A 27,520-nucleotide genomic window follows, 5' to 3' on the forward strand; every position below is an offset into this window, starting at 1 on the left:
AGTTTGGGAGAAAATTAAAGTCAAACTCACCCATAATATCAAAGTGCATTCAAGCACTTGCACTGTAGCCCATTTTCAAACACTCATACAAATCTTTTCTTTATAGGTTAGCTCATTCTGTCAACTGATATTTATTCAGGGTCATGCTGGCTATTACTGTACTTATTTTCATATCATTTTACTGTACAGTTTGGGAGAAAATTAAAGTCAAACTCACCCATAATATCAAAGTGCATTTAAGCACTTGCACTGTAGCCCATTTTCAAACACACATAAAAATCTTTTCTTTATAGGTTAGCTCATTCTGTCAACTGATATTTATTCAGGGTCACGCTGGCTATTACTGTACTTATTTTCATATCATTTTACTGTACAGTTTGGGAGAAAATTAAAGTCAAACTCACCCACAATATCAAAGTGCATTTTAGCACTTGCACTGTGGCCCATATTCAAACACTCATAAAAATATTTTCTTTATAGGTAAGCTCATTCTGTCAACTGATATTTATTCAGGGTCACGCTGGCTATTACCGTACTTATTTTCATACCATTTTACTGTACAGTTTGGGAGAAAATTAAAGTCAAACTCACCCATAATATCAAAGTGCATTCAAGCACTTGCACTGTAGCCCATTTTCAAACACTCATAAAAATCTTTTCTTTATAGGTTAGCTCATTCTGTCAACTGATATTTATTCAGGGCCACGCTGGCTATTACTGTACTTATTTTCATATCATTTTACTGTACAGTTTGGGAGAAAATTAAAGTCAAACTCACCCACAATATCAAAGTTCATTTTATCACTTCCACCTTGGTCCATTTTCAAACACTCATAAAAATCTTTTTTTTATAGGTTAGCTCATTCTGTCAACTTATATTTATTCAGGGTCACACTGGCTATTACTGTACTCATTTTCATATCATTTTACTGTACAGTTTGGGAGAAAATTAAAGTCAAACTCACCCATAATATCAAAGTGCCTTCAAGCACTTGCACTGTAGCCCATATTCAAACACTCATAAAAATCTTTTCTTTATAGGTTAGCTCATTCTGTCAACTGATATTTATTCAGGGTCACACTGGCTATTACTGTACTTATTTTCATACCATTTTACTGTACAGTTTGGGAGAAAATTAAAGTCAAACTCACCCATAATATCAAAGTGCATTTAAGCACTTGCACTGTAGCCCATTTTCAAACACACATAAAAATCTTTTCTTTATAGGTTAGCTCATTCTGTCAACTGATATTTATTCAGGGTCACGCTGGCTATTACTGTACTTATTTTCATATCATTTTACTGTACAGTTTGGGAGAAAATTAAAGTCAAACTCACCCACAATATCAAAGTGCATTTTACCACTTGCACTGTGGCCCATATTCAAACACTCATAAAAATATTTTCTTTATAGGCAAGCTCATTCTGTCAACTGATATTTATTCAGGGTCACGCTGGCTATTACCGTACTTATTTTCATACCATTTTACTGTACAGTTTGGGAGAAAATTAAAGTCAAACTCACCCATAATATCAAAGTGCATTCAAGCACTTGCACTGTAGCCCATTTTCAAACACTCATAAAAATCTTTTCTTTATAGGTTAGCTCATTCTGTCAACTGATATTTATTCAGGGTCACACTGGCTATTACTGTACTTATTTTCATACCATTTTACTGTACAGTTTGGGAGAAAATTAAAGTCAAACTCACCCATAATATCAAAGTGCATTTAAGCACTTGCACTGTAGCCCATTTTCAAATACTCATAAAAATCTTTTCTTTATAGGTTAGCTCATTCTGTCAACTGATATTTATTCAGGGTCACGCTGGCTATTACTGTACTTATTTTCATATCATTTTACTGTACAGTTTGGGAGAAAATTAAAGTCAAACTCACCCACAATATCAAAGTTCATTTTATCACTTCCACCGTGGTCCATTTTCAAACACTCATAAAAATATTTTCTTTATAGGTAAGCTCATTCTGTCAACTGATATTTATTCAGGGTCACGCTGGCTATTACTGTACTTATTTTCATACCATTTTACTGTACAGTTTGGGAGAAAATTAAAGTCAAACTCACCCCCACTATCAAAGTGCATTTTAGCACTTGCACTGTGGCCCATATTCAAACACTCATAAAAATATTTTCTTTATAGGTAAGCTCATTCTGTCAACTGATATTTATTCAGGGTCACGCTGGCTATTACCGTACTTATTTTCATACCATTTTACTGTACAGTTTGGGAGAAAATTAAAGTCAAACTCACCCATAATATCAAAGTGCATTCAAGCACTTGCACTGTAGCCCATTTTCAAACACTCATAAAAATCTTTTCTTTATAGGTTAGCTCATTCTGTCAACTGATATTTATTCAGGGCCACGCTGGCTATTACCGTACTTATTTTCATATCATTTTACTGTACAGTTTGGGAGAAAATTAAAGTCAAACTCACCCACAATATCAAAGTTCATTTTATCACTTCCACCTTGGTCCATTTTCAAACACTCATAAAAATCTTTTTTTTTATAGGTTAGCTCATTCTGTCAACTTATATTTATTCAGGGTCACACTGGCTATTACTGTACTCATTTTCATATCATTTTACTGTACAGTTTGGGAGAAAATTAAAGTCAAACTCACCCATAATATCAAAGTGCCTTCAAGCACTTGCACTGTAGCCCATATTCAAACACTCATAAAAATCTTTTCTTTATAGGTTAGCTCATTCTGTCAACTGATATTTATTCAGGGTCACACTGGCTATTACTGTACTTATTTTCATACCATTTTACTGTACAGTTTGGGAGAAAATTAAAGTCAAACTCACCCATAATATCAAAGTGCATTTAAGCACTTGCACTGTAGCCCATTTTCAAACACACATAAAAATCTTTTCTTTATAGGTTAGCTCATTCTGTCAACTGATATTTATTCAGGGTCACGCTGGCTATTACTGTACTTATTTTCATATCATTTTACTGTACAGTTTGGGAGAAAATTAAAGTCAAACTCACCCACAATATCAAAGTGCATTTTACCACTTGCACTGTGGCCCATATTCAAACACTCATAAAAATACTTTCTTTATAGGTAAGCTCATTCTGTCAACTGATATTTATTCAGGGTCACGCTGGCTATTACCGTACTTATTTTCATACCATTTTACTGTACAGTTTGGGAGAAAATTAAAGTCAAACTCACCCATAATATCAAAGTGCATTCAAGCACTTGCACTGTAGCCCATTTTCAAACACTCATAAAAATCTTTTCTTTATAGGTTAGCTCATTCTGTCAACTGATATTTATTCAGGGCCACGCTGGCTATTACTGTACTTATTTTCATATAATTTTACTGTACAGTTTGGGAGAAAATTAAAGTCAAACTCACCCACAATATCAAAGTTCATTTTATCACTTCCACCTTGGTCCATTTTCAAACACTCATAAAAATCTTTTTTTTTATAGGTTAGCTCATTCTGTCAACTGATATTTATTCAGGGTCACGCTGGCTATTACCGTACTTATTTTCATACCATTTTACTGTACAGTTTGGGAGAAAATTAAAGTCAAACTCACCCATAATATCAAAGTGCATTCAAGCACTTGCACTGTAGCCCATTTTCAAACACTCATAAAAATCTTTTCTTTATAGGTTAGCTCATTCTGTCAACTGATATTTATTCAGGGTCATGCTGGCTATTACTGTACTTATTTTCATATCATTTTACTGTACAGTTTGGGAGAAAATTAAAGTCAAACTCACCCCCACTATCAAAGTGCATTTTAGCACTTGCACTGTGGCCCATATTCAAACACTCATAAAAATATTTCCTTTATAGGTAAGCTCATTCTGTCAACTGATATTTATTCAGGGTCACGCTGGCTATTACCGTACTTATTTTCATACCATTTTACTGTACAGTTTGGGAGAAAATTAAAGTCAAACTCACCCATAATATCAAAGTGCATTCAAGCACTTGCACTGTAGCCCATTTTCAAACACTCATAAAAATCTTTTCTTTATAGGTTAGCTCATTCTGTCAACTGATATTTATTCAGGGCCACGCTGGCTATTACTGTACTTATTTTCATATCATTTTACTGTACAGTTTGGGAGAAAATTAAAGTCAAACTCACCCACAATATCAAAGTTCATTTTAACACTTCCACCTTGGTCCATTTTCAAACACTCATAAAAATCTTTTTTTTTATAGGTTAGCTCATTCTGTCAACTTATATTTATTCAGGGTCACGCTGGCTATTACTGTACTCATTTTCATATCATTTTACTGTACAGTTTGGGAGAAAATTAAAGTCAAACTCACCCATAATATCAAAGTGCCTTCAAGCACTTGCACTGTAGCCCATATTCAAACACTCATAAAAATCTTTTCTTTATAGGTTAGCTCATTCTGTCAACTGATATTTATTCAGGGTCACGCTGGCTATTACTGTACTTATTTTCATATCATTTTACTGTACAGTTTGGGAGAAAATTAAAGTCAAACTCACCCACAATATCAAAGTTCATTTTATCACTTCCACCGTGGTCCATTTTCAAACACTCATAAAAATCTTTTTTGTATAGGTTAGCTCATTCTGTCAACTGATATTTATTCAGGGTCACGCTGGCTATTACTGTACTTATTTTCATATAATTTTACTGTACAGTTTGGGAGAAAATTAAAGTCAAACTCACCCACAATATCAAAGTTCATTTTAACACTTCCACCTTGGTCCATTTTCAAACACTCATAAAAATCTTTTCTTTATAGGTTAGCTCATTCTGTCAACTTATATTTATTCAGGGTCACACTGGCTATTACTGTACTCATTTTCATATCATTTTACTGTACAGTTTGGGAGAAAATTAAAGTCAAACTCACCCATAATATCAAAGTGCCTTCAAGCACTTGCACTGTAGCCCATATTCAAACACTCATAAAAATCTTTTCTTTATAGGTTAGCTCATTCTGTCAACTGATATTTATTCAGGGTCACACTGGCTATTACTGTACTTATTTTCATACCATTTTCCTGTACAGTTTGGGAGAAAATTAAAGTCAAACTCACCCATAATATCAAAGTGCATTTAAGCACTTGCACTGTAGCCCATTTTCAAACACACATAAAAATCTTTTCTTTATAGGTTAGCTCATTCTGTCAACTGATATTTATTCAGGGTCACGCTGGCTATTACTGTACTTATTTTCATATCATTTTACTGTACAGTTTGGGAGAAAATTAAAGTCAAACTCACCCACAATATCAAAGTTCATTTTATCACTTCCACCGTGGTCCATTTTCAAACACTCATAAAAATCTTTTTTATATAGGTTAGCTCATTCTGTCAACTGATATTTATTCAGTGTCACGCTGGCTATTACTGTACTTATTTTCATATAATTTTACTGTACAGTTTGGGAGAAAATTAAAGTCAAACTCACCCACAATATCAAAGTTCATTTTATCACTTCCACCTTGGTCCATTTTCAAACACTCATAAAAATCTTTTTTTTTATAGGTTAGCTCATTCTGTCAACTTATATTTATTCAGGGTCACACTGGCTATTACTGTACTCATTTTCATATCATTTTACTGTACAGTTTGGGAGAAAATTAAAGTCAAACTCACCCATAATATCAAAGTGCCTTCAAGCACTTGCACTGTAGCCCATATTCAAACACTCATAAAAATCTTTTCTTTATAGGTTAGCTCATTCTGTCAACTGATATTTATTCAGGGTCACACTGGCTATTACTGTACTTATTTTCATACCATTTTACTGTACAGTTTGGGAGAAAATTAAAGTCAAACTCACCCATAATATCAAAGTGCATTTAAGCACTTGCACTGTAGCCCATTTTCAAACACACATAAAAATCTTTTCTTTATAGGTTAGCTCATTCTGTCAACTGATATTTATTCAGGGTCACGCTGGCTATTACTGTACTTATTTTCACATCATTTTACTGTACAGTTTGGGAGAAAATTAAAGTCAAACTCACCCACAATATCAAAGTTCATTTTATCACTTCCACCGTGGTCCATTTTCAAACACTCATAAAAATCTTTTTTGTATAGGTTAGCTCATTCTGTCAACTGATATTTATTCAGGGTCACGCTGGCTATTACTGTACTTATTTTCATATCATTTTACTGTACGGTTTGGGAGAAAATTAAAGTCAAACTCACCCACAATATCAAAGTTCATTTTATCACTTCCACCTTGGTCCATTTTCAAACACTCATAAAAATCTTTTCTTTAGAGGTTTTCTCATTCTGTCAATAGATATTTGCTCAGAATGGCACTGGCTATTACTGTAATTATTTTCATGTCATTTTACTGTACATTTTTGGATCAAATTAAAGGCAAAACTCCACTATATAAGTGCATTCTAACTCTTGCAGCACCCAGTCGATGGGACTGAGGATGGAGGCAGAGCTGGGGGGAAGGTAGAGCCAGATGGAGCTGTAGGTGTAGGCAGGTCAATGCTTGACCAATGGGGAGCCTGAGGGATGAGGGAACCCAGATAAGCTATATGGCCGATGGTGGATCTGAAGTGTCGAAGGGCCGAAGTGGAGCAGTGGGCACAGAGGCTGGAGGTGGAAACAGGGGATCTTCTGTGCGAGAAGGAGCTGTTGGCCTGAAGACACTTGGCATCTCTTGCTGGCATGTGGAGGATGTAGAAGGTGATGGTGGGGCTGAGGAACTGGCTGAATGAAGAGGTGTGAGAGGGAGGCTGGGTGGGAATTCAGGAAATACAAGGGACACTACAGATACAGGTGCTGGAGATACAGATGGTACACCAGAGACCAGACAGGAAGAGGCCCCAGGGTGGAGTCGCAGGTGGGAGGCAGAATAGCGCCCCATTGGAAATACAGGGTAGAATCACCTCTCCAAAAAAGTCTATCAAGATCACTTCAACAAATCCTTCAGTTCATCAAAATATTTGCCAGAGTTTTACATACACATTTCCACAGCAGTTTTTTTCCCAGCCCTCAAACTCCACAATCACTAACTCAGTGATGAATGGTGTTGCCAGCTTGCACACCTGGTAAGACTCTGTAGGTGGTCTGAGCTACAAAACACTCTGTCCTTATCATTGGTATGGGCTTGTCTCTCATGGTGGCCGGTCTCCACTGTCTGCGGTGGGCTCAAACAGCATCTCCGTCACATCGTTCATCGTTGGTGGTGGTTGGCTGGCCTCTGGCACTGGAGTGGGACTGGTGGTGAAGTCAAACAAAGGAACTAATAAGGGAGTAAATGAACACTGGAGGAAACTAATTACATAATTAACAGACTGTTCAAACTAAGAAACACAACACAGCAGACATGTGACACTGTAGTCATGTTGACAATTTTATTGATGCTATTACTACTTAATAGTAATAGATTACTACTACTCTGGACCTTGACTGTTGCAACTTTGTTGCTTTCAATGGAGGATGAAAAAACCTCTTGGATTTTGCATAAATATCATAATTTGACATGAAACAAATGTGATTTTTGGGTGAACTAACCCTTTAATATAACTCTGATTGTGTTCATCAAAAAGACAAATGTCATTGAAAAGAACATTCCTCCTCCTCTCAATGCTATAACAGGTGCCGCTCTCCCACTCCAGCATGAGATGCAGCCTGTAACACATCAAGCAAAATTTTGGCATTCTCACGAAAATAGCATTCCCCTCCTCTCAATGCTGTGACAGGTGCCTCTTACTTGCTTCAGTGCGAAACACAGCCAGTAGCACTTTAATAATTCGCCACTCAACTCCGGGCATGGCAGGCCATCCCCATGCTGTCGAGCTGGATATCAGAAATAACAGAACGAGTCTACTAGCTCCATTTCGCTCGCAGACCACCACGCTTCTTGGGCATGATTTACTCCTCAGTCTCAGGCAACAGGTCTCATGTCCTCCAAGCAAAAGTGCAGTCTCTGCTAGAAAAAGGTGATGTGGAGATAGTTCCCTCAGAATGCAGAGAGTCAGGCTTTTACAGCTGCTACTTCCTCGTTCCAAAGAATGATGGCGGTCTCAGGCCCATTCTTGATCTGTGACGTCTGAACCGGATCCTCATGAGATTAATTTATATTGGTCAATCTGAAAGACTCTGACTTTCATATCTAGAAAGCCCCCCACAAAAGGCCATTCTTGAGATTTGCCTTTGAGGGAGTGGTATACGAATTCCTAAATTCCTTCCATTCATACTCTCTAGAGCTCCGCATAACTTTATGAAGTGTGTAGATGCGGCCCTCTCTTTTTTGCAACAGAACAGAAAATCGGGAGCATGGCAGCCTTTTTCAAGTTGGGGTCTATTCTTCCCCTCAATAGATTTCAGAAGCGGCAAGGCCATTTGCAACCACTACAGCACTGGTTGAAAGACGTGTTCCACCTCGTGAGTGGCACACAGGCCTGCACCTTCTTAGAGTTCGCCACCACTGTGTTCTTGGTCCCCTTGAAATCGTCCCATTTTTATTAGAACAGGATAATGCTGGGCTCTGTTTCCAGAAGGAAAGTCGTCATGACAGACATCTCCAAGATGGGTTTGGGGCCCTGTGTGACTGCAGAATAGCCTTCAGCTCATGGGCGACTCCCTTGATGAATTGGCACATCAACCATCTGATGGGATACGTTGGCACTAGATGTACTAGATGGCACTTTGATATTTAGGGTAAATTCACCTTTAGTTTTCTCCCAAACTGTACAGTAAAAATATATGACAATAAGTACAGTAATAGTCAGGTTGACCCTGAATAAATATCAGTTGACAGAATGAGCAAACCTATCAAGAAAAGATTTTTATGAGTGTTTGAAAATAAGACATGATGTAAGTGCTAGAATGACTTTTGATGTTTGAAGGTGAGTTTGCCTTTAATTTTCTCCCAAACTCTACAGTAAAATGATATGCCAGAATGAGCAAACCTATTAGTGTTCGAATTTGGGCCATATGTGCTAGAATGCACTTTGATATTGGAGGTGAGTTTGACTTTAAGTTTCTCCCATACTGTACAGTAAAATGATACAACAATGAGTACAGTAATATCTAGGGTGACCCTGAATAACAATCAATTGAAGGAATTAGCTAACCTATAAAGAAAATATTTTTATGAGTGTTTGAATATAGGCTACAGTGCAAGTGCTTGGATGCACTTTGATATTATAGGTGAGTTTGACTTTAATTTTCTCCCAAACTGTACAGTAAAATGATACGAATATGAGTACAGTAATAGCTAGAGTAACCCTTAATAAATATCAGTTGACAGAATGAGCAAACCTTTAAAGGAAAGATTTTCATGAGTGTTGGAAAATGGGCCACGGTGCAAGGGCTTGAATGCACTTTTAGTGCATTCAAGTGGAGGTGGATAGTGGAGGTGAGTTTGACTTTAATTTTCTCCCAAACTGTACAGTAAAAATATATGAAAATGAGCACAGTAATATCCAGGGTGACCCTGAATAAATATCAGTTGACAGAATTAGCTAACCTATGAAGAAAATATTTTTATGAGTGTTTGAATATGGGCTACAGTGCAAGTGCTAAAATGCACTTAGATATTATAGGTGAGTTTGACTTTAATTTTCTCCCAAACTGTACAGAAAAATGATACAAAAATGAGTACAGTAATATATAGGGTGACCCTGAATAAATATCAGTTGACAGAATGAGCTAATCTATAAAGAAAAGATTTTTATGAGTGTTTGAAAATGGGCTACAGTGCAAGTGCTTGAATGCACTTTGATATTATGGGTGAGTTTGACTTTAATTTTCTCCCAAACTGTACAGTAAAATGGTATGAAAACAAGTACAGAAATAGCCAGTGTGGCTCTGAATAAATATCAGTTGACAGAATGAGCTAACCTATAAAGAAAAGATTTTTATTAGTGTTTGAAAATGGACCACGGTGGAAGTGATAAAATGAACTTTGATATTGTGGGTGAGTTTAACATTAATTTTCTCCCAAACTGTAAAGTAAAATGATATGAAAATAAGTACAGTAATAGCCAGCGTGACCCTGAATAAATATCAGTGGACAGAATGAGCTAACCTATAAAGAAAAGATTTTTATGAGTGTTTGAAAATGGGCTACAGTGCAAGTGCTTGAATGCACTTTGATATTATGGGTGAGTTTGACTTTAATTTTCTCCCAAACTGTACAGTAAAATGATATGAAAATGAGTACAGTAATAGCCAGGGTGACCCTGAATAAATATCAGTTGACAGAATGAGCTAACCTATAAAGAAAAGATTTTTATTAGTGTTTGAAAATGGACCAAGGTGCAAGTGCTAAAATGCATTTTGATATTGTGGGTGAGTTTGACTTTAATTTTCTCCCAAACTGTACAGTAAAATGGTATGAAAATAAGTACAGTAATAGCCAGTGTGACCCTGAATAAATATAAGTTGACAGAATGAGCTAACCTATAAAGAAAAGATTTTTATGAGTGTTTGAATATGGGCTACAGTGCAAGTGCTTGAATGCACTTTGATATTGTGGGTGAGTTTGACTTTAATTTTCTCCCAAACTGTACAGTAAAATGGTATGAAAATAAGTACAGTAATAGCCAGTGTGACCCTGAATAAATATAAGTTGACAGAATGAGCTAACCTATAAAGAAAAGATTTTTATGAGTGTTTGAAAATGGGCTACAGTGCAAGTGCTTGAATGCACTTTGATATTATGGGTGAGTTTGACTTTAATTTTCTCCCAAACTGTACAGTAAAATGGTATGAAAATAAGTACAGAAATAGCCAGTGTGACTCTGAATAAATATCAGTTGACAGAATGAGCTAACCTATAAAGAAAAGATTTTTATTAGTGTTTGAAAATGGACCAAGGTGCAAGTGCTAAAATGCATTTTGATATTGTGGGTGAGTTTGACTTTAATTTTCTCCCAAACTGTACAGTAAAATGGTATGAAAATAAGTACGGTAATAGCCAGCGTGACCCTGAATAAATATCAGTTGACAGAATGAGCTTACCTATGAAGAAAATATTTTTATGAGTGTTTGAATATGGGCCACAGTGCAAGTGCTAAAATGCACTTTGATAGTGGGGGTGAGTTTGACTTTAATTTTCTCCCAAACTGTACAGTAAAATGATATGAAAAAGAGTACAGTAATAGCCAGGGTGACCCTGAATAAATATCAGTTGACAAAATGAGCTAACCTATAAAGGTACTAATTACAATATATATATATATATATATATACACATTAATATTAACATTAATTAATATTCATACTATATAATAATTACTGTATAATATACATAAAACATTAAAATTAATAAATGGTTCATAATTATTACCATTACTATTAACATTAACATTAATATATGATATATAGCATATACAAACATTAAATTACAATAAAATAAAGTATATAAAAGTATATATATTTTTATATAAAAATAACTTATCTGATGTCTCTTTATGTTATTGCCCTTTTTACGGTTAACTGCAAGAGTATAAAGGAAACTGCCGTCTTTAAATGCATTTAGACCGTTTCCAGCACCCATACCGTAAGTGCAGGAATAGACGCGCAAACTAAAAAAAAGAGCGGCTGGCTTGACCGTGTATTTTCGACGCGCGGCCCACTTGACCGCAGTTGATCCAGAGGATTATAATTATATAACTGACGCATTTTAACTGCTTTATTTTTTACTGTTAAAGTTTTAACTGCGTGGTAATGCTAGTGATAATCTAGTGTTAACTTAAGCTAGCTAAGGCCTACCGCAGACCCGTACTTTACAACAAGGGTTCATTTCTTAGTTTATAACATAAACTAACCATTAACATTATATAGTTATTTGTTAATCTTTATTAACGTTAGCTAATAAAATACAGTTGTCCATTGTTCATGTTACTTCACGGTGCATTAACTAATGTTAACAAATATAGAATTTAATGTATTTGTAAATGTTGAAATTAACATTAACAATGATTATAATTATAATACATCATTTATTATAATAAAGGATGTAGAAGTGGTTCATTCTTAGTTCATGTCAACTAATGCTAACTAATGATATAGTCTCTTCTCCTAACCAAGGCTGCATTTATTTAATCAAACATACAGTAAAAACAGTAATATTGTGAAATATTATTAACCTGCATTTTATAGTAAAATATAATTTATTCCTGTGATCAAAGCTGAATTTTCAGCATCATTACCCCAGTCTTCAGTGTCACATGATCCTTCAGAAATCATTCTAATATGATGATTTGCTGCTCAAGAAACATTTATGATTATTATCAGTATTCAAAACAGTTGTTGCTTTATATTTTTGTGGAAACAATTATATCATTCAAACATTTGTGGTAAGATTAAAAAAGAGAAATTAATACTTCATCAAGGATACTTTAAATTGATCAAAAGTGACAGTCAACCCTAAATGACAACATTTATAACAAAAATCTATTTAGTTAATTTTGTAATAAACTTAATTCAATGAATTAACTTAATTAATTAACATTTTCTAACCATCAAAGAATCCTGAAAAAGGTATCACCATTTCCACAAAAATGTTAAGCAGCACAACCATTTTCAACATTGATAATAATTAGAAATTTTGCATGAGCACCAAATCAGCATATTAAATGATTCTGCTAAATTTAAATTATTATTTAAATTCTTTTTATACCTGTTTATCCTTTAACTGATCTACATTACAGATGAGATTTCAATCAGGATTCAGGAGGTTATTAGTCTGGAGGTTGGAGATGTTTACTGCACATATATATATATATTTTTTTTCTCAACAGGAGCTGTAAGGAATAACCAGTCCTCTACCAGTGCAACGGATTCTTGCCTTTGACCGTGGCGGTGGCCAGAAGGAACGTGCCAAAGCCAAAGAGGCCTTAACTGAGGTAAATTTCAGATAGAACCAGCATAGTGGCGGGTTGTGTTTCATCACCATACCATTACAATAAGCAATAGTAGCTGACTTCATAAAGAAAAAAGGGGCAGTTGAGTTTGTATTGTCACATGTTAGTGTATGCCAAGCCCAGTTGCAGCACATTTATTTTTATAATACTGTACAGTATTATCTCTACATTTAGAGATTATTTTCTGTGGACTGGTCTTGTCTTATCTTTTTAGGAAACATTATACGAAAAGCATTATATTAATATTTTGAAGACACTTCATATTTAGTTCAAATTGTACATGAGAAAAGCATAAGGAGAAATTTACAGATTTTTTACTTGGATACAACGGTGAAAAATGTGTATAGGAGAACAGACTTTTATCACAATTATACATACATGGGTGAATTTTTTTTTATTCTGGTAATTTTAAAGGATTAGTTCACTTTAAAATCAAAATTTCCTGATCATTTGTCATTTCTGACAATTGGAAATACTCGACTCATTCGTCTCTGTGCAACTACAATTCATTTGAGTTTCATGCTATTACAATCTCAATTCCTGTCAAAATTCATATCGTAGTAATTTATCGCCCCCCAGGCCAACTGGGTACCTTTGTAGAGGAACTGGACATGCTGTTGTCCTCATTCCCAGAGGATGGTAGCCCACTTGTAGTTTTTGGCGATTTCAACATTCATCTAGAGAAGCCTTATGCTTCAGACTTCCACTCTCTGCTAGCCTCATTCGATCTTAATCGGCTCATAACCACAAGTACACACAAATCTGGCAACCAACTTGATCTCATTTACACTCGCAACTGCATCACCGACAACATTCTGGTAAAACCTCTGCACTTTTCTGATCATTTTTTCATTACTTTTAATCTTCAACTCCCCATTTTTTCACCACCAACCCTGCTACCAGTTACCTTCAGACGAAACCTGCGCTCTCTTTCTTCTTCTCATCTTTTCTCTACTGTATCATCCTCCCTTCCCTCACCCTCACAATTCTCATCTCTGGATGTGAATACAGCAACAGACACTTTATGTTCCACATTAACTTCTTCTCTAGATAGTATCTGTCCTCTGTCATCCAGGCCTGCACGTGCCACTCCCTCTAATCCCTGGTTATCTGATGTTCTTCGTGAACATCGGACCAAACTCAGGGCTGCAGAGAGGAAGTGGCACAAATCAAAAGATCAATTTGACCTTTGTAGCTATCAGTCTCTGCTCTCATCCTTTTCTGCTGAAATTCATGCTGCTAAATCCTCCTATTTCCACAACAAAATCAACAGCGCTTCAAACACACGCACACTTTTCAAAACATTCAACTCTCTCCTCTGTCCCCCTCCACCACCACCCACCTCATCCCTTACTGCTGATAATTTTGCTACATTTTTCACTGACAAAACATCTACCATCAGCAGTCAGTTCTCCGCTCCACACACACAGCCACACACCTCCTCTCTTCATTCTCTCCCCTCACTGAGACAGAAGTATCCAAACTTCTCCTCTCCAATCATCCTACTACCTGCCCTCTAGATCCCATCCCCACACACCTTCTACAAGCCATCGCTCCCACACTTTTACCAGCACTGACACACATCATCAACGCATCTCTCCACACTGGCACTTTCCCTAACACATTCAAACAGGCTCGGGTAACCCCACTGCTTAAGAAACCCACATTAAACACGTCTCTTGTAGACAGCTACAGACCTGTTCCTCTCCTACCATTCATAGGAAAAACACTTGAACGAGTTGTTTTCAACCAGGTGTCATCTTTCCTCTCACATAGCAACCAATTGGATGTCAATCAATCTGGTTTCAAGAGTGGCCACTCGACTGAGACTGCACTGCTGTCGGTCACTGAATCCCTGCGGATTGCAAAGGCTGATTCCAAATCATCAGTCCTCATTCTGCTCGATCTATCAGCTGCCTTTGACACGGTGAATCATCAGATCCTCCTGTCCACCCTCTCATCACTGGGCATCACAGGTACTCCACTTCTCTGGTTTGAATCCTATCTCACAGGAAGGTCTTTCAGGGTTGCCTGGAGAGGGGAGGTATCCAAAGCTCATCAGCTGACCACGGGTGTTCCTCAGGGTTCAGTTCTTGGACCCCTCCTCTTCTCCATTTACACTATATCACTTGGTCCCATCATTCAGGCACATGGTTTCTCCTACCATTGCTATGCTGATGACACACAACTCTTCCTTTCATTCCAACCAGATGATCCCACAGTAGCTGCACGAATCTCAAGCTGTCTGGCGGACATCTCGGCATGGATGAAAGAACATCATCTACAGCTCAACCTGGCTAAGACTGAGCTTCTCGTCTTCCCTGCCAATCCGACTCTAAATCACGATTTCAGCATCCAGCTAGGCACATCCTCAATTACCCCATCAAATTCGGCCAGAAATCTTGGAGTAATCCTTGATGATCAACTGACCTTCAAAGACCACATTGCAATGACAGCTCGGTCATGCAGATTTGCACTATACAACATCAGGAAAATCAGGCTCTTTCTAACAGAACATGCAACACAACTTCTGGTCCAGGCTCTGGTCATTTCTAGGCTTGATTACTGCAATGCACTTCTGGCTGGACTGCCATCATGCACAATCAAGCCTCTACAAATGATTCAGAACGCAGCAGCACGTCTCGTCTTCAACGAGCCCAAAAGAGCCCACGTCACGCCTCTCTTCATCTCTCTGCATTGGCTACCACTTGCTGCTCGCATCAAATTCAAGGCGTTGACGCTTGCTTACAGATCCACCACAGGCTCAGCACCCTCCTACTTCCACTCACTCTTACGAGTCTACACTCCTACCAGAAACCTGCGCTCATTAAAGGAGCGAAGACTTGTGGTACCATCACAGAGAGGCACGAAATCACTTTCCAGAACATTCTCATTCACTGTCCCTTGCTGGTGGAATGATCTTCCTGCCTTCATCCGGAATGCGGAATCCCTGGCAATATTCAAAAGACAGCTGAAAACCCATCTCTTTCGTGAGCACTTAACCTCATATTAAAAAAAAAAAAAAAAAAAAAAACTTCTTATTCCTATCCTTTCACTTCCTCTAATCCCTCTCTATTGTAGCTTAGGATAATCTGAGCACTGCCTATAACTTGTATTATGAGCACTTCTTGTCTATTTGCCTCGTCATGACGACTCGCTTGTTGTATTTCCTCACTTGTAAGTCGCTTTGGATAAAAGCGTCTGCCAAATGAATAAATGTAAATGTAAATGTAAATGTACCCCCATGTCATCCAAGATGTTCATGTCTTCCTTTCTTCAGTCAAAAAGAAATTAAGGTTTTTGATGAAAACATTCCAGGATTTTTCTCCTTATAGTGGACTTCAGTGGTTCCAGACAGACTGTATGTCCTACGCCTTCCCTATTCAACTTACAGAAAAAAACAGAATTGGTGCCGCATTCGTTCCGTAAGTAGAATAGGGAAGGTGTAGGACATACAGCGTAAGCTTTTTAAAGAATAAGGAAAGCGGAAGCACGTACAAGATGATCATTTGTGTTTATAAAGCATATACAGTTGTTGTTGTTTTTTTTGTTTTTTTGTTTTTTCGAAAATGACCGATTGTTTCTCTAGATAAGACCCTTATTCCTCGTCTGGTATCATTTAAAGCCCTTTGAAGCTGCACTGAAACTGTAATTATGACCTTCAACCATTTGGAGTCCATTGAAGTCCACTATAAGGAGAATAATCCTGGAATGATTTCATCAAAAACCTTCATTTCTTTTCAACTGAAGAAAGAAGGACATGAACATCTTGGATGACGTGGGGGTAAGTAAATTATCAGGAAAATTTTACTTGAAAGTGGACTAATCGTTTAATTTGCAGCAGTTGTTTAAAGTTGGTGTTCATTTGTGTGACGTAAAAAAGTGTCAAATTTCAGCCAAAGCAGAGTGATCAGACCAATAGCACTAGATTTCTTTGGTGTGCTTTAACATAGATTGAGAAGGGGAAATTGAAAGACAAAGTACACAGCCTGTCTGATGTGTCAAAGGCTATGTTCATACTGTCGGTCTAAATACAATTATTGGTGTATCCGATTGGAATCTGATCATGGCATGAGAAAGTGACATAAACCATGCAAAATCTGATCAGATTGGTCAAACTGAAACTGATTTCCAGAAATTACATTTGAATATGATTTCAAACCACATATGAATGTAGCTCAAAGCAGATTAGTAAAAATCACATGTAATTTCATGTAATTTGTTTTGTGGTTCACACTTTATGATCACATTCCAATCGGATTTCCACAAAAATCGGATTTGGACTGACAGTCTGAATGAGGCTTACATCTCCACCAATTGTGGAGTCAGAATTGACGACACACAGCAATAGTAGAGGCTCATAAAGACGAGCCTCACAACTGTCAGATTCTTGATTTACTGGGACATTTACATGAATATCTAACAGCTTTCTTCTTTTTTTTTCTGCAGATGTCTCATGGGAATTAAACGGCACATATGAAGTGGTTTGTAATACCATGGTTTTCCGACCTGTCCTGATTGGTTCTTGATATGTTTATGGTTCATTATATGAAATTATTTTTTGTATGCTTTTTTCCCCCCATTTCTTCTATTTTTTTCTTCTTAAAATATACATTAAGAAAAGTTGTGAGATTGTTTACCTGTTCATGTATCAATGTTTTAAAGGATAGTTCACCGGAAAATGAAAAATTGCTGCTAATTTTCTCACCCTCAAGCCATCCATGATGTAGGTGACATTTTTTAGCGTGGTCCTTGGTGATTCGTATAATGCAAGTCAATGGCTACTGTCACTTTGAGAGTTATAAAAACATATTACAGGCCAAACAAAGTTAATACCTGTGACTGATGCTGACGTTACATTGAGGTCTTCTGAATCATCCGGAGCCACATGTATTCTTTTTGTGTTGCCTGTATATGTTTTGAGTTTCAAACTGACTGTAGCCATTGACTTTTATATTATACTTTTATATTATACAAATCACCAAGGACCACATTTTCAGCTAAAAATCTTCTTTACTGATAGTAAATTAACAGCAAATTTTCATTTTTGGGTGAATGATCCCTTTAAGCTTAGTGAATATGATGTAACTAGAGACTTAAATGATTAGTTCACTTTCAAATGAAAATTTCCCCAAGCTTTACTCACCCTCAAGCTTAATACTTTAATATATCTCTGATTGTGTTCATCAGAAAGTCATATACACCTAGAATGGCTTAAGGGTGAGTAAAGCTTGGGGTAATTTTCATTGAAAGTGAACTAATCCTTTAAAGGGATAGTTCACCCAAAAATGAAAATTCCGTCATTAATTACTCATCTCATTTTGTTCCAAACTCTTAAGACTTTCTTTCATCTTTGGAACGCAAATGAAAATTGTTTTGATGAAATCTGAAAGATTTCTGTCTCTCTGTTGACAGCTACACAACTACCTCTTCTACACTTCTATGAACTTCAACTACAAAGTTCATAAAGAGATCACCAAACTAATCCATATAAATTGAGTGGTTTAATCCAAATTGTCTTGAATTTGGATTAAACGATCACTTTATATGATGAACAAACCTCTTGCTGATGCTCAAGCGTGCTGTATAACACAAGAATGAACTTTATAGCTTCCCTTTACCACAACTGACGTGTAAATGCTTATATGTGAATAAAATCCTAAATTCAATCCATTCATCATATAAAGTGCTCGTGTCTCTTCAGAAAATTTTGGACTAAAGCGCTCGATTTATATGGATTAGTTTTACAATCTCTTTATGAACTTTTTAAGCTTCAGAGTGGTAGTTGCATAGCTGTCAACAGGAACAGAAAGCTCTCGTATTTCATCAGAAAGATCTTCATTTGTGTCCCGAAGATGAATGAAAGTCTTACGGCTGTAGAACAAAATGAAGGTGAGTAAATAATGACATTGTTTTATTTTGGGGTGAACTAACACTTTAATGGCAAGTAGAGACACTTAAGTGTTTTATATAAACTTTGAGTACTTGTGCAAAAATGATCTAAAGAAAAAGATTCACTGTTTTGCATTGTTTTGTGTATTTGTTTTAATATGCCAAATAAATAGAAGATGGATTAAAAGATAAAGCCCTTGATTATGTCAAATTTACTCTGTCCAATTGTATTTTGAATGTATGTTTACTGTCCGTTTTACGGACCTGGGCCAGAACTTAAGAAGTGTCTGGGCCAGATGATTTTTGCTATCTGGGAATAATACATTAAGTCACGTTAAGCATTTTCTTAATGGGAGGAAAATGTTTAATTAAACGTGTTGCGTTCATATTCTGGGCTCATCTGCTTTTCTGTAGTATGCTTTAGTATGATGTTTAGTAAGTTTGGTTTGGGAATAACACTGTCTTAGTAAATTAAGCCACGTTAAGCATTTTAGAATGTCCCGTACTCGGTGTCTCGCCTTTTCAGTGTTAGTTTAGGCCTACTCATTTGCTTGCTCATGACAAATAGCATCACAGCAAAGTAATAATATTGGATCTTTTACTGAAAGTAGCCTACATTTACCTGTTGAGACGTGCCTTCACAAGCACCTGTAAGAGCTTCTGTGATGTTTGAGTCGACGGAGGCGCAAAATGCGAAACGTGCGTTTACAAAATATGCTGTATTTTTGTAATCCGCTAGGTGCCGCTAGTGTCACACAAACAATATAATTCACCTTGAAACGAATCAGTTTAGGACACAGATTTTAATCAGACACGACAAATAAAAAACACCATGGTGTCAATTTAAATGTATGCCATAAGTATTTTTTTTTTTTTTTTACTAATAATTAAGAATAAGTATAACTCAATAAGTATTAGCAGCCTATTATAAATAAAAAATAAAATGTAATTATAATAAATATAAGGAGGCATTATTCTTTAAAAAATAAGTTGAAATTGTGCAAACTGACTTTTATCAAATGCACAGACTATCGATTAACATACTCTGATAGGCCTAGTTACAGTAGGACTGTAGAAGTTTTCTTTAAAAAAATCTCTATGGAGAAAATGAAATATTATGAAAATAGTTTTAGTTATGATTTGTTTCCCGATTTGGCTAAGTCTAGTTAGATTTGTATCAAATACAATGTGATTTTCGGTGATCGAGATCTGGCAGCAGCTCGTTCTTCCTCTTGGGCGAGCGGTCGGCTCATATGCTGCGTTCACGTCACCTTGTATTTACCCGAATCTTGAGATAACAACACGTGACGTTATATTCTGAGCTGTTCAAGTCCTTTTTGGTCCTTGGACTGGGAATTATGCGTTTCCATGGCAGCACTATCAACGCCTAAATGAATCTACAGCGGTCAGGTGGTACAGCGGCCACGTGGTACATGTGGGAGCTTTCAGGAAACTCCCACCTTACAGGCTGTAATTACGAGCTCTACGAGGACGTGAACGCTTTTTACAAGCTAGATAACTACAGGAATTACGAGGCCGCGTGAACGCACCTATAGCTTATCCTGCCCATGTAAACTCGCATAGACCTGCAAACCAATGAGAACGCGGGACAATGATGACGCTCCATAACAAAAGCATGAAGGCGCAAAAGCTGCTGTAGAGCATTACCTCACAAGTATCTGATAACTAACAAAATAAGAGAAATAACCTTTAAGTTAATTCATAGGTTTTACCCAGATAAGTGTTCTCTCAGAAGACTTAAGAATGATATTAATACTCTCTGTTCTTTTTGTTTAGAGAAACCTGAAACTACTTTACATTTATTTTGGAATTGCTCTTACACACTAAAATTCTGGTGTGACATTTGTGACTTTATTAAATGTTATGTGAATCCAAATTTCAAATTCACCTATAGAAATGTAATTTTTGGCTTTCATGAATGTGAAAAGAACATTTTTTCTGTTAGCCAAGTATCACATTCATAAATGTAAATTCTCAAAGTGCAAACCTCTTTTTTTAAGATTTAAACATGAGATGAAAATGTATTTTGACTCTATTGAATTCTCTAAAAACCTGAAGGCTTTGAGAACAATGGATGTGTTTAAGGACTTGGCACTTAATCTGGACTGAAAGACTGGACTCTGGCGTATTGTTTTATTGTTATATGATGATGACAACTGTTGTTATTGTTTTTTTGTTTGTTTGTTTTTCTTCTGTTAAACATTTAAAAAAAAAAAAAAAAAAAAGCTGCTGTAGAGGGGGGCGGAAAATGGCGGCGTGAAGTTGACATCTTGGGTGAATCGGTCCTCGAACATTTTTCCATTTGCTTGTAAATTTCAGTGCATTTCGTTTAATATTGCATTTATTTTTTACTATAAGCACTCTCTGATCAGTTAGGGGATCTTTTGGTTATACTCTTATTTTATTTTTTTTTATTTTTTGTCTCTGTGAAGTTTATGTGGACAGCTTAACTGTTAACACAGCTCTTTCTACGTCGTTATTTTAATCTTTCTTGTCAGTGCCGTGATTGTACTTTCAGGAGAACCTTTTGGACTATGACAAAAGATAAAAAACGCATTTTTAAGTCTCGGTGCTTGTGTTACGGTGGACTTTGAATCAGACTCAGGTGCACTCGTTCCACTACCTGAAACTCCGTTGAAGGAACCAATGCACAAAAGAGGCAGGAATGATGATGCTAATGGCGAGGATGACCTGCAGTCTCCTTTAGCCACGGTAATTATAACGTCTCTCAAGTCCGTCATTAATGAAAGAGCCGACATCCTTGATAAAGGCATCGAGGAAGTGAAAATATCAGTTGAATTTCTGACAGAAGAAATAAAGGATGTGAAAGGAAAAGTGGAGCGAGTTGATAAACGGGTCACAACTGCGGAAAAAAGAATCGGTGTGCTGGAAAACAAAGTACAGGATCTCTCCAGATACCAGAGGATGTGGAATCTGCGCCTTTACGGTTTGCCCGAACAACCAGGAGAAAACACCAGACAGAAAGTATTGGATATTTGTGAGGCTGTCATCCCAACCTCTGCTGGCAAAGCTCAGGAGTTCATCGATGTGGTACACCGTTTGGGGAAAGTAAGAAACGAGAAAGCTCAGTCCTCTGGTCAAAAACCTCGAGGGATTATTCTACAATTCACAATGCGTCACTTTCGCGACGCGCTCTGGAAAGCTGCCAAGAACTCTCCTGGCAAAACATAATTTACGGTTCGCAGAAGATCTGTCCCCTGAAGATCGAGAGCAGCGCAACAAACTTTGGCCACTGGTTGAGAAAGCTCGGCAACAAGGTCGCCGCGTTTACTTCGTTGGTCCAAAGGCGTACATTGATGGTAAAGAACTTGTTCTACAGGACATTGAGGTCACCGAGGGAATTTGATCTTGAGTTTGTTTGCTGTTTTGGTCTGCTTTCTCATCGCGTTTTTTGACCTAAGAATATTTTTTTTTTACCTTCAATTGCTAACTTAAAAGTCGGAGATTAGAATGTACATTGTACTTTGAGGTACATTGGTGTTTTTTTTTTTTGGTTTTTTTTATTGATTTATGTATACTTTTTGATTATTTATTATTTATTTATTTGTATTATCTGTTGTTGTTGTTGTTGTTGTTATTGTTATTATTAATTATTTATATTTTGTTATTACTTTTTGTAAAAACTTTTTTTCTTGGAAGATCCCAATCTTGTTTTGTTTACAAGAGGTTTTTTTATTATTATTATAGGATCTCATGGGCTGATTCACTTTTTGATACAGTTCGGTGTCATTGTTCAATGTTTCCAAATTTTTCTATTTGCTCAGTTAATGCAAGAGGGTTGCGTAATGATGTTAAACGTAAAGCTATTTTTTTATATGCGAAATTGCTTAATACTGATTATCAGAATTAGTTGAACTTCAGAATTCATTAGATAACTTGTATATTCGAAAAGCAAAGGGTGCTTTTGTTCGCTCAAGAAGGAGGTGGTTAGAGGAGGGAGAACGTAATTCCAACTATTTTTTTAGATTAGAGAAACAGCGAAGTCATCTAAACTCTATAAGTAGTCTTAAGGTAAATGGTGTGGTTTTAAACAATTATAAAGAAATTTCTAGTTATTGTGAAGAGTTTTATAACGTCTCGGTTACATGTGTAACCCTCGTTCCCTGAAGGAGGGAACGGAGACGTACGTCAGTAGTGACCGACAAATTGGGATATCGCTAGAGAGCCCTATCAGCTTCGAGTGAACTAAAACAAGCCAATGGAATTGCCGTGCGATATTTGCATAATGCGCACCGCCTCCGACAGGTGTATATAAATAGGAAGCAGATGCAATCGCACTCTGTTTTTCGCTGAGGAGACAACTGGTGTCCGCACTACAGCGAGGGTACAGAAACTGTGGTGACGGGACGTACGTCTCCGTTCACTCCTTCAGGGAACGAGGGTTACATACGTAACCGAGACGTTCCCTTTCAGTCGGTCACGTTCGACGTACGTCAGTAGTGACCGACGAATTGGGATCCCAACTAAAGCGCCACAGTTACGAAACCCCTTCCAGTGCCCAGCGCAAGCTCAGCCGCCCATAGCACCGGCTGGACGGTGAAGGGGGCGAGCTTACACCGAGAGAGTCTACTGCTGTTCCGACTTACTTTGAAGACAAAAAGAGCTCGCGCGCACAAGGGAGGAGCTCTGTTCGTTCTGTCCGTCAGCGCAGCAGTCATCTCCCTCATTCATAGGCTGTTTCTCAAATCCAAGAATGCAGAGAACGGACTTGCGTTCTCGTGGAGTCCGGTCTTGCCAGGTGACCTTGAAAGAACGAACTTGGAAGGACGCGAGGACACAGAACGCATCATTTGAGAATTGAGATGTGCTGCAATCTTGTTGCTCAACTGACTGTCTCAGCATATTATAAGTGGCTAATGCACAATAAATACAACATAACAACACAAACAATGTCATAACCTATTAAAAATTTATTTCATATTATTATAGACATTGTTTTCATATAATTTTATATCTTTTTATTTCACCGCATGTATTTGACAATAAGTAGCCTTTAAGATTATTTTTTATATGCCAATAAAAATACTGCAGGCTTTCTTCGGGTTATCATTTTATTAAAATTAAGCAAAACAAACTTTCTCGAGCCGTCACATATTTGTGAGCTTGTAGCGGGAATCTCACGAGAACTTTAAAGCTTACAGGCTTCCGTACGTCGACTGCCGCAGCGTCTTCTGGGATTTTTAACGGTTCGATTCCCTCAAGTTTGCATTCGATCCGACCTAAGCTTTTCAATTTTGACCGATAGTTTCCCATCTTGTACTTCAATCTTGTTTGCCATCCATAGAACCCGGAGAATGACCCAGGCTCCTTTAGGCAAGGATGCTTCTGGATCAATGCCTCTGCAACTGATAAAAAAAATGCTGGCTGGTTGGATATGCACAAAACTGTAAAAAAAATGTATGCCAATTTTTCCAGAATATCTGACTTTAAACTTGGATTGTTCAGAGGAGTTCCTGAATGCATCATTAGCAGACTTCAGAACCAGCTTAGTGTTATAGGCAAACTCCAGAATTTCAAATGAATTTCAAACTGTCTGGAGAGGAGAGCAATACTGTGTTATTTGATGAGCCAAATGATGAGAGAGCTGAAGAGGCAACTGAACAGTCATCTGAGTAAATTGGGAAATCTGAGGTAGAAGGGCTAGCACACTCTAAACTGTCAATTGCTGTCAAATTTATTATCATTGGCTCAACATGCACTACTTTGATAGTGTCTTTATCTTTAAGCTCCTAAGTTGATGTCAGCGAAGAGAACTCATCAAAATCAGTGTCTTGTAATGTAGAGTAAAGTTCCCTTTGTATCTGAAAAGTCTCTCTTAACTATTGACTCCAACTTCACACAGGTATCTGGAATTCCAGAGGGCAGGTGAAGTTTGCGAATAGAGTTCTGATCAAGAATCACCCATAATATTGCTGGTTCACACATGTCCTGTTTGAAAAAAAAAAAACAAAAAAAAAAACACTATTAGACAAAATTTGAATCAATTAAAGGGACAGTTCACCCATAAAAGAAAATTGTCATGGTTTACTATATCTTATGTTGATCCAAACTTAAATAATTTTGCACTAATTTAATTTGTTATTCATATGAGTAAATGACAATTTTCATTTTGGGTAAACTTGTCTCTTTACTGTAAAATACAGTCATAAAACTGCCATATCCTGTTTAAAATTGCCCATTATGATTACCTAGAACTGTATAGAAATTAAGTGCTTCAAAGTCACCATACACTTTCCCCTGACAGTGTATGCAGCTAGAGGTACAACATAACTGAAGTCTTCCTGGAGAAGTACTGTAACATGGACAGGTGCATCCAGTTCAAAAGACCTCAAATGCTCATCGTACCAGGCTCTATTCTATTCCCTGACCGGCAGCATGCTCGGCATGGATGCCCTGGCACACAGCTGTTTCCCGGGTCTACGCAAATATGTGTTTCCCCCGGTGAGCCTTCTTGCACAGCTCCTGTGCAAAGTCAGGGAGGACGAGGAGCAGGTCTTGCAAGTGACTCCGTATTGGCCCACTCAAACCTGCTTTTCGGATCTGACGCTCCTCGTGCCAGCACCTCCTTGGCCCATTCCTCTGAGGAAGGACCTTCTGACTCAGAGACAGGGCACCCACTGGCACCCGCGTCCTGACCTGTGGAAACTCCATGTGTGGTCCCTGGATGGGACGCGGAGGTTCTAAGTGATCTCCCCTAGTCGGTTGTAGACACGATCACTTCTGCTAGAGCTCCTTCCACTAGGAACCTCTATGCGTTGAAGTGGAACCTGGTCGTGGAATGGTGTTCCTCTCACCGACAGGACCCCCGATCATGCTCGATCAGATCTGTGCTCTCCTTTCTGCAAGAGGGCTTGGAGCGAAGGCTCCCTCCACCCTCAAAGTGTATGTTGCCGCTATTGCCGTACAACATCTGCTGTGCTCTAAATCACTCACAAATCTTATGATAATTTGATAATCTCCATTCAGTTTTCACAAAATATTAGTTGTTTTCATGCCTTTTGCACAACATTGCACCATTTCATGCTTTTCATCTTCAGAAAGATCTTTCTTCCTCTCCATATTGCATGAGAACTGTGACTTGCTTAATAATGTGGAACAACCTCTAAGTAGGGTTTCCATAGACCTGGCAAATTATTTTGTCTGAGATTGATACCAGTTATCTAAAAAGACATGGATAAACAAACAAAACATTTTCTTAGAAAACCTAAAATCTAAATGTTTATTCTACTGAAATCTTACTGATATGTCACTTGCATAATAATTTGGAACGCGGTGTACACATATGGGACCTCATGTGGAAGGGTCGCGACGTATGGCACCTAGCCAAACATCAACGTCAGTGACGGACATTTGGCCTGGCATCAGACACTCCGCAATGTCTGAGCCGAAAGGGGAGGCGGAGGAACTCGACAGGGTTCGCCAAGTGGGGAACTCGACTGGAGTAAAGGATGCACGTATCTGGCCCAGGGCGCGGGAATAGCATTGCAAGCAGACACTAGAAGGGGCTCTTCACATCTACCGGCTGCTGGAAGCAAGTACACGGGAAGATACCGGTTCCACGCAAAGGCTATAGAAATCTAGCGAACGTGTTAGGTGTCGCCTAGCCTGCAGCTCTACAGATATCTGTCAGTGAGGCGCAGTGCACCAATGTGGAAGTTTCAGGACCTCAGATCAGCTCTTTGTCTGTTACAGAGGCCATCAAAAGGGAAAAGCTGTCTCCAAGCAGAGGATGGCCCACTGGATAGGGGATGCCATCGCCCTGGCGTATGAGGAGTGGCCTGGGCGCTGGTGCATGACGCTTCACTGACAGATATCTGTAGAGCTGCAGGCGAACCATGTTGAGTTCCTCCGTCCCCGCCCCGTTTCGGCTCGGACATTGTGGAGTGTCTGATGCCAGGCCAAACGTCCGTCACTGACGTTGATGTTTGGCTGGGTACCATACGCCGCGACCCCTCCACATGAGGTCCCATATGTGTATTGTCCACAGTCAACTCCCCACAGTAAGCCCGTGTCTTTCCCTTAGCAGAGCCAGCTCTGCTGTCACCTGTCAGATGAGTCTCCCCCTATGCTTAGGCTGGAGCCATCCCAGGGACTCCATATGCGTATGTGTATTCTCCACGTAAATTGCATGGTATGGTAGTGGTCTCCGCAGCGTCCCCTATGGGTTCGCTTCCCCAGTGTTGTCTAAAGCCGGGGACACAACTAACGATTGTAAGGCCGATTATGAATGTAAATTGATACTTATGACTGATCATGCTCAAACGCGTCCAGTCAGAGCCAGTTGCGTTTACAGTCTGTGTTTAAATTCCATGTGTAAGTATATAAATCTGCTTCAGTCGCAGGAAACAATCGCTATGTGTTGAATGTTTTAGCTAATCGTTAGTAGATGTGTGCCCGGCATAAGTCTCCTGTAGTGGGTCTTGTGGAACAGCAGTAAACTCTCTTGGTGTAAGCTCGCCCCCTTCTCTGCCCCACTTGTGTGTCGGGTGGCTAGAGCTTGCGCTGGGCATGGAAGGGGTCTGTAACTGTGGCATTTATTTGGGATCCCAATTCGCCGGTCACTACTGAAGTACGTCAAATGTGACCGAATGAAAGGGAACGTCTCGGTTACATATGTAACATTCATTCCCAGAAGGAGGGAACAGAGACGTACGTCCTGTCGCCACAGTTCCTGTACCCTCGCTGTTGT

This window comes from Chanodichthys erythropterus, chromosome 14, assembly GCF_024489055.1.
Source record: "Chanodichthys erythropterus isolate Z2021 chromosome 14, ASM2448905v1, whole genome shotgun sequence".
NCBI classification, from domain to species: Eukaryota; Metazoa; Chordata; class Actinopteri; order Cypriniformes; family Xenocyprididae; genus Chanodichthys; species Chanodichthys erythropterus.